The sequence below is a fragment of the Octopus bimaculoides genome, chromosome 22 (assembly GCF_046866305.1).
Source record: "Octopus bimaculoides isolate indiv1 chromosome 22, ASM4686630v1, whole genome shotgun sequence".
Classification (NCBI taxonomy): domain Eukaryota; kingdom Metazoa; phylum Mollusca; class Cephalopoda; order Octopoda; family Octopodidae; genus Octopus; species Octopus bimaculoides.
The window spans coordinates 5,773,364-5,783,363 of NC_142949.1; the positions used below are offsets into that span (position 1 = coordinate 5,773,364).

The window sequence follows — 10,000 nt, forward strand, 5'->3', positions numbered from 1 at the left end:
CCTGTGTGCGTATGTGTTTGTGTGGAAAAAGAGCAAGTATGGAGTTGTGAAGAATGTAGTTCAAACGAGGATGTGTGTTTGTATGTATGTATGTATGTATGTATGTATGTATGTGTATTTGTATTTGTATGTGTGTGTATATATACATACATATGAACATGCATATACACATACACACATGCATAGATATATATACTTTACAGACGAGTTTGCATTTTCTATAGATACATATATGTAATTACGTGTGTGTGTGTGTGTGTGTGTGTGTGTGTGTGTGTGTGTGTGTGTGTGTGTGTGTGTGTGTGTGTGTGTGTGCGTGTGCGTGCGTGCGCGTGTGTGTGTAGTGTAAGGATTATAAAGCATATATTAGTAAAAGCTACGTCTGCTGTTGCAACTCCTTGAAAGAAGTATGATCATTTTAAGGGTAACATAACAGAATTTGAGCTATGAATGCACAGAATCCGGAACAGATATCGAAAAGCTTCTCGTTCGATGCTCTAAGAATTCCACTCTTCTGAGCTGGCAATCCTTTATTCGATAAAATTTGCCAACTGCGCCACGGTTTCCCTCTAATAATAATAACAACACAAAGTCTTACCGAGAACTCATTCAAATCCAGATACGTTCGGCATATACACACGTTTTGGCATGAAAACGAGATATCAGCAACAGCACTTTCGAACAAATTCTGGAATTTAAAAGACAATATTTCCAACGACATAACTAAATGGTTTATTATCGAAAACGCTCTCAACGGCAATATGCGCTACTTCTGCTTATAGAATTACATTATACATCATATATAAAATACTTTGATATATGATATATGTGTGTCTATGATTAAGACTCGGTCAAGAAGTAGATGTGTGTACGTGTGGAGGGGTGGACAGACAGAAAAGTAGAGATAGATAGATAGATAGATAGATAGATAGATAGATAGATAGATAGATAGATAGGTATTGCAATTTGTAATCTTGTGTTGAAGACAAATTGTATGAAATGTTGAAAATAACAAGAAATAGAGACTGAGAGAGAGATGAAAAAGAGTAAGATAGCGTGAGAAAGAAAGGGAGAGAGAGAGAGAGGGGGGTAGGGAGAGACAGACAGAGGGGATGGAGAATAAGTAAAATTTAAAACAGAGAAAAGAGTAAAACAGGGAGACGGAAAAGTGGTGGCGATAAAAAGACAATGAAATAGGTGGAGAAAGAAAGAGAACGACTGTAAGAGAGAGAGAGAGAGAGACAGAGAGACAGAGATATAGAGAGAGACAGAGATAGAGACAGAGACAGAGATAGAGATAGAGACACAGAGAGAGAGAGAGGCAGAGATAGAGAGAGAGACAGATAGAAAGAGAAGGGGAGAATGATAGATAGAGAGAATGAGATAGAAAGAGAACGATAGAAAGAGACATATAGAGAGGAATAGAAAGACTACGACAGAATAGGCGAGAGATATACAGAGAGAGAGAGAGAGGCAATGATAGACAGCCACAAAGAGGGAATGAGAAAGAAAGAGACTAGTCTAAATCGAGTAAGAGAAAGAGAGAGTGACATTGAGAGAGTGTGATATTGAGAGAGAGTCATATATAGAAAGAGTAGAACAGAGAAAGTGGGTGAGAGAGAGAGAGAGCGAAATTTACAGCGATACTGGAAGACAAAGAGGATAAAAATGAAAATGACTAGAAGAGAGAGAGAGAGAGAGAAAGAGAGAAAGAAAGGGAGAAACATAGAGAGAGAGGAGGAAGAGAGAGAAGTACAGAAATTAAGAAAGTGACAAAGAAAGTGAGACATAGAATGGAAGAAAAAAGTAAGGGAGCGATAGACAGACAGACAAATAAACAGGACAGAGAGAGAGAGAGACACACACACACATACAGACAGACAGACACACAGACATACACACAGACAGACATACAGACAGACAGACACACAGACAGACAGACACACAGACACACACACACACACACACACACACACACAGACAAATAGACAGAAGGAGAGAGAAAGGGGGGATATATAGAGAGAGAGGGGGATATATAGAGAGAGGGGGGATATAGAGAGAGAGGGGGGAAGAGAGAGAAATACAGAAATTAAGAAAGTGACAAAGAAATTGAGACATCGAATGGAAGAAAAAAGTAACAGAGCGATAGACAGACAGACAAATAGACAGAAGGACAGAGAGAGAGAGAGAGAGAGAGAGAGAGAGACAGAGAGACAGAGAAAGAGAGAGAGAGGATGATAAAGCTAGACGTCGTCCATTGTGATGTATGATGATAAAAAGAAATAGATTTATTGTTCTGTCGTGGTTATTCTTCAAACATAATTCGAAGAAAAACTCTGCGAGTAAGCTTTTGTATGGAACCATCTATTATCAAAGTGTTTTCTTAGCAAGTAACAAACGTCTGTCTCCAGTTCTAGGGAACGGTCAATGATGCCAAAACATCATTTTTTTTCTTTGTTTTCTTTTTCCTTTTTCGTTTTCTTTTTATTTCTTGTTTGTTTTTTTTTTTCCTTTGTATCTAAAGAAATATTAACGGTATAAAAGAGAGAAAATAATTGAGATAAATTGTTGATACTTTCGGTTAGCGACCACCAGTTAAAGATCTATCAATTTCTGTTTGGAATAAAAGAATTATCCGAAAATATCAAGTTTTCCTTGAGAGTCATTGATTGTAGACTTGTTGAGAAAGTACTTTCAATTTAGAACAATCTTTGGTCCGGTCGTATTAGCCATATAGTCGAATGGTTTCAGACGGTTGCTTCTCAACCATGAGGTTACTGGTTTTATTCCACAGCATGGCGTCATAGCCAAGTGTCTACTACCAGATCGAACTTAAGCTACAATGACCTGCATATTTATTCTTAAAACGTTTCCACACGTTCGAACATGAAAATGCGAATTGCTGTTGTGTTTCCTCTTAAGAAAACAACATTTTTTAGACCAGTGGTTCTCAAACTGGGGTCCACGGTCCCCTAGAGGACCGCGAAGCGATTTTAAGGGGACCGCAAAGGGACGTTGAAGTATTGTGAAAATGCGGTGGCTTCAGACATTTAAGTTCTAAAATTTCAAGACCTTCAATTTTTCACATAATATCATCCCTTTTTGCCATTGGCCTCCAAACCCCCACGCCACTCCTACACATTCATTTGCTAATCACACTTGTTGTACAACAAGTTTGATTGGCCAATAGAAAATATGCAGGTATAATGGTTGATTGTGCATATGCTGTCGATATTTTTTTCATTTCTCATTTGGTTTGTAATCAATTAATCAAATAATTCCCCATATTTTCATGTGCGTTTATTGTATCCCAATGGAACATTGCCTGTATTAAGTTGTGGTTTTCGGGTTTCTGGGTCCATGGGCAGTGCGGTTCATAGTCCGCAAATTACGGTACATTTTCTCCTATCTTGATTATCCTGCATTTTATAGAGGACCACAAATCGTCAAACAAGCTATAAGGGGACCGGCACGTAAAATTTTTTGGTAATTTAAGAACCACTGTTTTAGACGAATGTGTATTCCCAACACATTTGATGCATGAGCATAAGAAAACTCTGGAACACCCGCTGTTTCGACATCATTGTGTCTCGTCAACCCAAGTCATTCCAGACTAATGTTCGCCACAATGCAAAACTTCTTCTCTTGTGACGAAACGCAACAGCGATTAGCTTATTCACGTTCGAATCAGCGAGAACGGATAAACTGAGAATAAATATGTAAGTCTTCGTTTTGATTCTCGCTGTTCACCGTGCATATGATAATAGCCTTCGACTTTTTCTACTCAAAGTATTTTAATCCAATATTGATACGCTATCATTTATAGCTTTATTTGCTTCGAGATTCACTGTTCTTAGGAATAGTTATCTTTTATCCTCAATCTTTTACATGCTTCAGTCATTAGACTGCGGTCATGCTGGAGCACCACCTTGAGGAATTTTAGTCGAATAAATACACCCAGTACTTTTTAAGCCTGATACTTTTTGTATAGGTGTCTTTTGCCGAACTACTAAGTTACAGATACGTAAACACACCAACACCGGTTGTCGAGCAGTGGTGGGATACAACCACAAACACGCAGGCACCACATAAACACACACACACACACACAAACACACACACGCGCGCATATATATAGATAGATAGATAGATAGATAGATAGATAGATAGATAGATAGATAGATAGATAGATAGATAGATAGATAGATTAGAAGAGAGAGGGGGAGAGGGAGAGAGAGGGAGAGAGAGGGAGAGAGGAGGAGAAGGAGGAACGGCAGAGAGATGAAATAAATAAATAAATAAATAAATAAATAAATAAATAAGTGGAAGAATGAGTTCTTAGGTTTGTGGTCATCACGATCATCATCAACACTATCATCATTATCATTACCATCATCAGCAGCATCATCATTAGCATGACCATCATGATCATCATCATTAGCATTATCAACATCACCACTACGATCATCATCATCACCATTGTCATCACCATAACCATCATCATCATAATCATAATCATCGTTATCAACTTCATCGTGATTTTCATCATCACCACCACTACCACCACCACCACCACCGCCTCCACCACCACCGCACTGAAAATGGCCATATAATTTAAGCATAACGAAAAATGGGTTTACGAGGAAAAGAATTTAAATGTAAAAATCTAAAAAAAAAATTGATAACAGTAAGAATAATAACAACAGCAGCAGCAGCAATAGTGATTACAATAAACGCTTGAATATTTTTTTAAAGAATTCCGATGATATTAAAAGTTAAGGAAGAGATGGTTCAAAGATAATATTCTACAAATTAAATTAGAGATTATTATCTCTGGTTAATATTAATTCAACCAATACTAGATTTAAAGGATTAATTAAAACAGAATAACTAAATTAATTTTATTTCCTTTATTTTATTATTTTTATTGTTATTATTATTATTATTATCATCATCATCATCATCATCAGTATCATTATCATGTCCTTTATTGCTTAATGGAGAAAAATTATTGTAAACCGAAAATTCAAATTTACGACTAAAAACTTTTTGAAATAAAACGTTTAAGTGAAATAAAATAAAATTATTACTAGCCTTATGATCTCCGGTTAAGTTATGACATAAGCTGTATTTTTTTTATAATTATAATAAACAGAATAATAATAATAATGAGGATAATAACAATAATAATAATATTGATAATAATAATAATAATAATAATAATAATAATAATAATAATAATAATAATGGGCCCTCCCATCGATAATGACGTATGAGTGGTCAGCTTTTGCTGAACGACCAGCACACACAAATGATTTGTTTATAGTGATCACGTAGGCGTAGGAGGGGCTGTGTGGGAAGAAGCTTGCTTAACAATCACATGGTTCCGGGTTCAGCCTCACTGCGTGGCACCTTGGACAAGTGTCTTCTACTATAGTCTCAGGCCAACTAAAGCCTTGTGAGTGGATTTGGTAGATGGAAACTGAAAGTAGCGCGTCGTGTGTGTGTGTGTGTGCGCGCGCGCGCGCGCGCGTGTGTGTGTGTGTATGTGTTTGTCCCCTACCATCACTTGATAACCAAAGTTGATGCGTTTACGTCCCCGTAATATAGCGGTTCGGCAAAAAGAGATCGATAGGATAAGTACTAGGCTTACAAAGAATAAGTCCTGAGGTCGATTTGTTCGACTAAAGACGGGGTTCCAGCATGGCCGCATGTCAAATGACTGAAACAAATTGCCATCAAATCGATGTTGTCTGAACAGGTGCAACAGGTGTACCACGTGTCAGGTGTCGAAGGGATTGGTGAGTGACGTGAGATGATGTGTTTTGCTCAAAAACACAACGCACAGCTCGGTCTAGGAATTGAAACCACGACCTCGCGAATCATGAGTGCAACACCCTGACCACTAGGCCGTTGTGCCCTTAGAAGAAGAAGAAGAAGAAGAAGAAGAAGAAGAAGAAGAAGAAGAAGAAGAAGAAGAAGAAGAAGAAGAAGAAGAAGAACAACAACAACAACAACAACAACAACAACAACAACAACAACAACAACAACAACAACAACAACAGCAGCAGCAACAATAATAATAATAATAATAATAATAATAATGTGGAGGAAATGGAGCAGGGGCAGGAGCAGAACGAAGATTAAGATGACAGAATAAAGACGTTAAGATTAACAACAACAACAACAACATCATAATCCCGAGCTGTGAATCCATTATTTTATTGAATTAATAAATCAGATTAATATAAAGAAAACGAAATTTATTAGATTTGATAAGGATAATACTAGTTTAAAAAGTGGTGGCATCTTTAAGTTGTACGTTGTGAAATAGCAGTCGTGTTAGTTCACGCGTTTAATATATTACATATACAAGTAAATATACACACACATACTCACACATACACACATACATACATACATACATACATACATACATACATATATATATATATATAAGCGCAGGAGTGAATTTGTGGTAAGTAGCTTGCTTACCAACCACGTGGTTCCGGGTTCAGTCACACTGCGTGGCATCTTGGGCAAGTGTCTTCTTCTATAGCCTTGGGACGACCAAAATCTTGTGAGCGGATTTGGTAGACAGAAACTCAAAGAAGCCCGTCACATATATATATATATATATATATATATATATATATATATATATATATATATATATATATATATATATATATATATATATATATATGTATGTATGTATGTATGTATGTATGTGTGTGTGTGTATATGTTTGTGTGTCTGTGATTGTCCTTCCAACATCGCTTGACAACCGATGCTGGTGTGTTTACGTCCCCGTCACTTAGCGATTCGGAGAGACCGATAGAATAAGTACTAGGCTTACAAAGAATAAGTCCTGGGGTCGATTTGCTCGACTAAAGGCGGTGCTCCGGCATGGTCACAGTCAAATGACTGAAACAAATAAAAGAGTAAAAGTGTATGTATATATATATATATATATATATATATATATATATAATGATTACTCAAATGAGTTAAAGGTCCATTACAGCTGTTTCAAACGCGGTTTTGTTGATGAATGATTCGATTGTCTTGAAAAACAAGAAAGACGTTTTCTTCGGGTGTTTTTTAAATTTTAAATTTGGTTCGGGGAAAAAATACCACGAGATGTGGAATGAAGATTGACCCTCTTGTTTCGGCATCATTTCAGAGAGAGAAAGCATATCGAGGTTTAGCCTGAGTTAACAGACTAAGGTTTTAGAGGCCTATGCGTCATAAAACAATCAACAGACAATGTCACATTAAATTATTTCTTTAAATATGACTGGCTAGATGACCGGAAGTAAAAGAAAAGAGGAAGACAGAGAGAAAGGAATTCTTAGCTACTTCGATAAGTTTCAACCAGAATTGGCCCACGCCATATTTGGTTTTCCTCATTACATTTACATGGTGTGTGTGTGTATTAACTACATTGTGTACTGGCGGGCATTAAGTTGCAGGGCAAAGTGGGCGTAACTCAAACAGCACAACCTACCGTCTTTTCATCTATTCCACTGTACCGCTATCTTTATTCAACTTTATTCAACCAATAGAAATGGACGGCGGCAGAGAAAATATGAGGGAGAAAATTATGAAATTTATGCCAGTTGTTTCCCTTGCTGTGATACAAATTGCTCGCATACATATTCATACACATGTATATATCTAACTTAATATGTTCAGACATTCACACACGTGTGTTTGTATATATATATATATATATATATATATATATATACAGACAGACAGACAGATCGATAAATAGATAGATAGATAGTATAACGAAACAGGTAAATGGGAATATATATATATATAAATCCATGGTCGCATTCCCAGTAGAACTGGTCTTTTACACAGTATATATATCTACAGGATTTTGCCAACTTTACATCTAAAGGCACATGTCTATAACCATAAAAAGAGAACTAACTGGACTTGTTTCAATCCTGTATTAGGACGTCATCAGCAACTGAGTATCCTATGTAACTAACCTCAAAGACACTCTTTATAAATCCATCATTACTAAAATTTCAAGTCAATTAGATAGACCGATTTGTATATATCATGCATTCTTGAAAGATATTAACAGATTACTAGTCCAGTTGCTTTTTTCTTTCTTTTTTCCATTCACGAAGATGATATATGCAAAAAGCCATGATGACAACGTCAGTGTACATATACTATTTTGGCTAAAATCTATAGATATGTTCTGAACTACCGCATATCAAACGCATATGTGTGCTTGTATGTATATATTTATATATGTACATGTTCATACACATATATGACAAATAAAGAATGGACATATATATATATACATATATATATATATATATATATATATATATATATATATATATATATATATATTCAAATGTAGCTGAGTGTGAAAACGATAGTGTAAGAATGTATTCTATCTATGGAGTAAAACGTGCTTATATGACTATTTACACTAGTTTTAGAGTTACCTGAATGATCGCGGAACAACCAAATCCTGATTTATGAATGTGTGGATGCATGGATATATGCATGTATGTATGTAAGTGTAAAAAATATGTACACTCTTTCTCATACACGCACACGCACAGACACACACACATATTTATACATTTATATATTGCTGCGTAAGTAATCTAAATAATACCTTTGTGCGTGTGTGTGTGTGTGTGTGTGTGTGTGTGTGTGTGTGTGTGTGTGTGTGTGTGTGTGTGTGTAACTGATACTAATATATATGTCGTATCATATCCGAATATCCAGATAAGTACTGCATAGTATAAATCTTTACATAACGTATTATAATCATGTGATATGTTATAACGCATATATATATATGAGTATATTTATAAATGCTTAAATAGTATATGATCTATATACGTATATATACACACCTACATATTTAAGTACATTTATGCATATATAGCATATAATCTATATATATATAAGTACGTATATATATGAATATTATATATATATATATATATTTATATATATTTATAAGTACGTATATATATGAAAATTATACATATATATATATATATATATATATATATATATATATATATATATATATATATATATATATATATACACATAATACGTTCATATGTGTGTGTGTGTGTGTGTGTGTATTTGTGTGATTATGTGTATTTCTGTATATATTCCACACGCATACACAAACTCGGCGCTATATTAATCTGCATTATTACGCATACATACACACATGCTGAGGTAACATAAATACGAAAAGATATTTTAGTAAAGAAAAGAAAAGTATTAAAACGAAAAACCTCACCAAAAAAATAACAGTAATAAAAGCAAAATCTGATTTCTTATCATTATTTAAATAAATAAAAAAAGCCATCGTTACAGTCACCAAACAACTTAGCAGAGTTTTATTGCGACATAAACCTATCAGATTTAACCAGGACAAGTCGTAAATATTTCTAAAGTGAGGGGGAAAAACTCAGTTTATGACACACAGCTAAATTTTACGTCTTCTTCTCCCACTACTCCTCTCCTCCCCCTTTCCTCATGCTTCTCTTTCTCCTCACCCTGTCTCTCTTCTTTTCGAACAAGACGATAAAACATGGCGTTACGTTTTTTTCTGTTTTTCTTTTGTGTATGTGTGTGTGGTTAGCTATTTCACTAAAATATTCATAATTTACATAGAGTGCTACAAAGTCAGCTATTATTGTTACAGAAGGTTGGGAGATGACATGACAAGAATCCTGTCTTGAATATATAATTCCTGATAGCAACTTTTTAATATATTCTATTTTTTTATTTTTTTTATATTTGATTACGTGTGTATGTGTGTATTTATGCCTGTGTGTATCTGTGTATGAGAATGAGAGAGTTTGTGTGTGTGTTTTTTTCGGTGGCGTTTGTTCTTTTGGGAGGGTCTATTATCTGTGTGTGTGTATGTGTGTATTTCGTTAGGTCACACTCCACATTTCATCTTCATATTTGCATTTGACTAATGGCT

At 35.1% G+C, this 10,000-nt stretch overlaps 1 protein-coding gene across 24 annotated transcripts in view; it reads left to right on the forward strand.

The window, feature by feature from the left end:
* LOC106869633 (cadherin-23) overlaps positions 1 to 10,000 on the forward strand; it is an 898,614-nt gene that overhangs the window by 810,607 nt on the left and 78,007 nt on the right. The window lies entirely within an intron of this gene.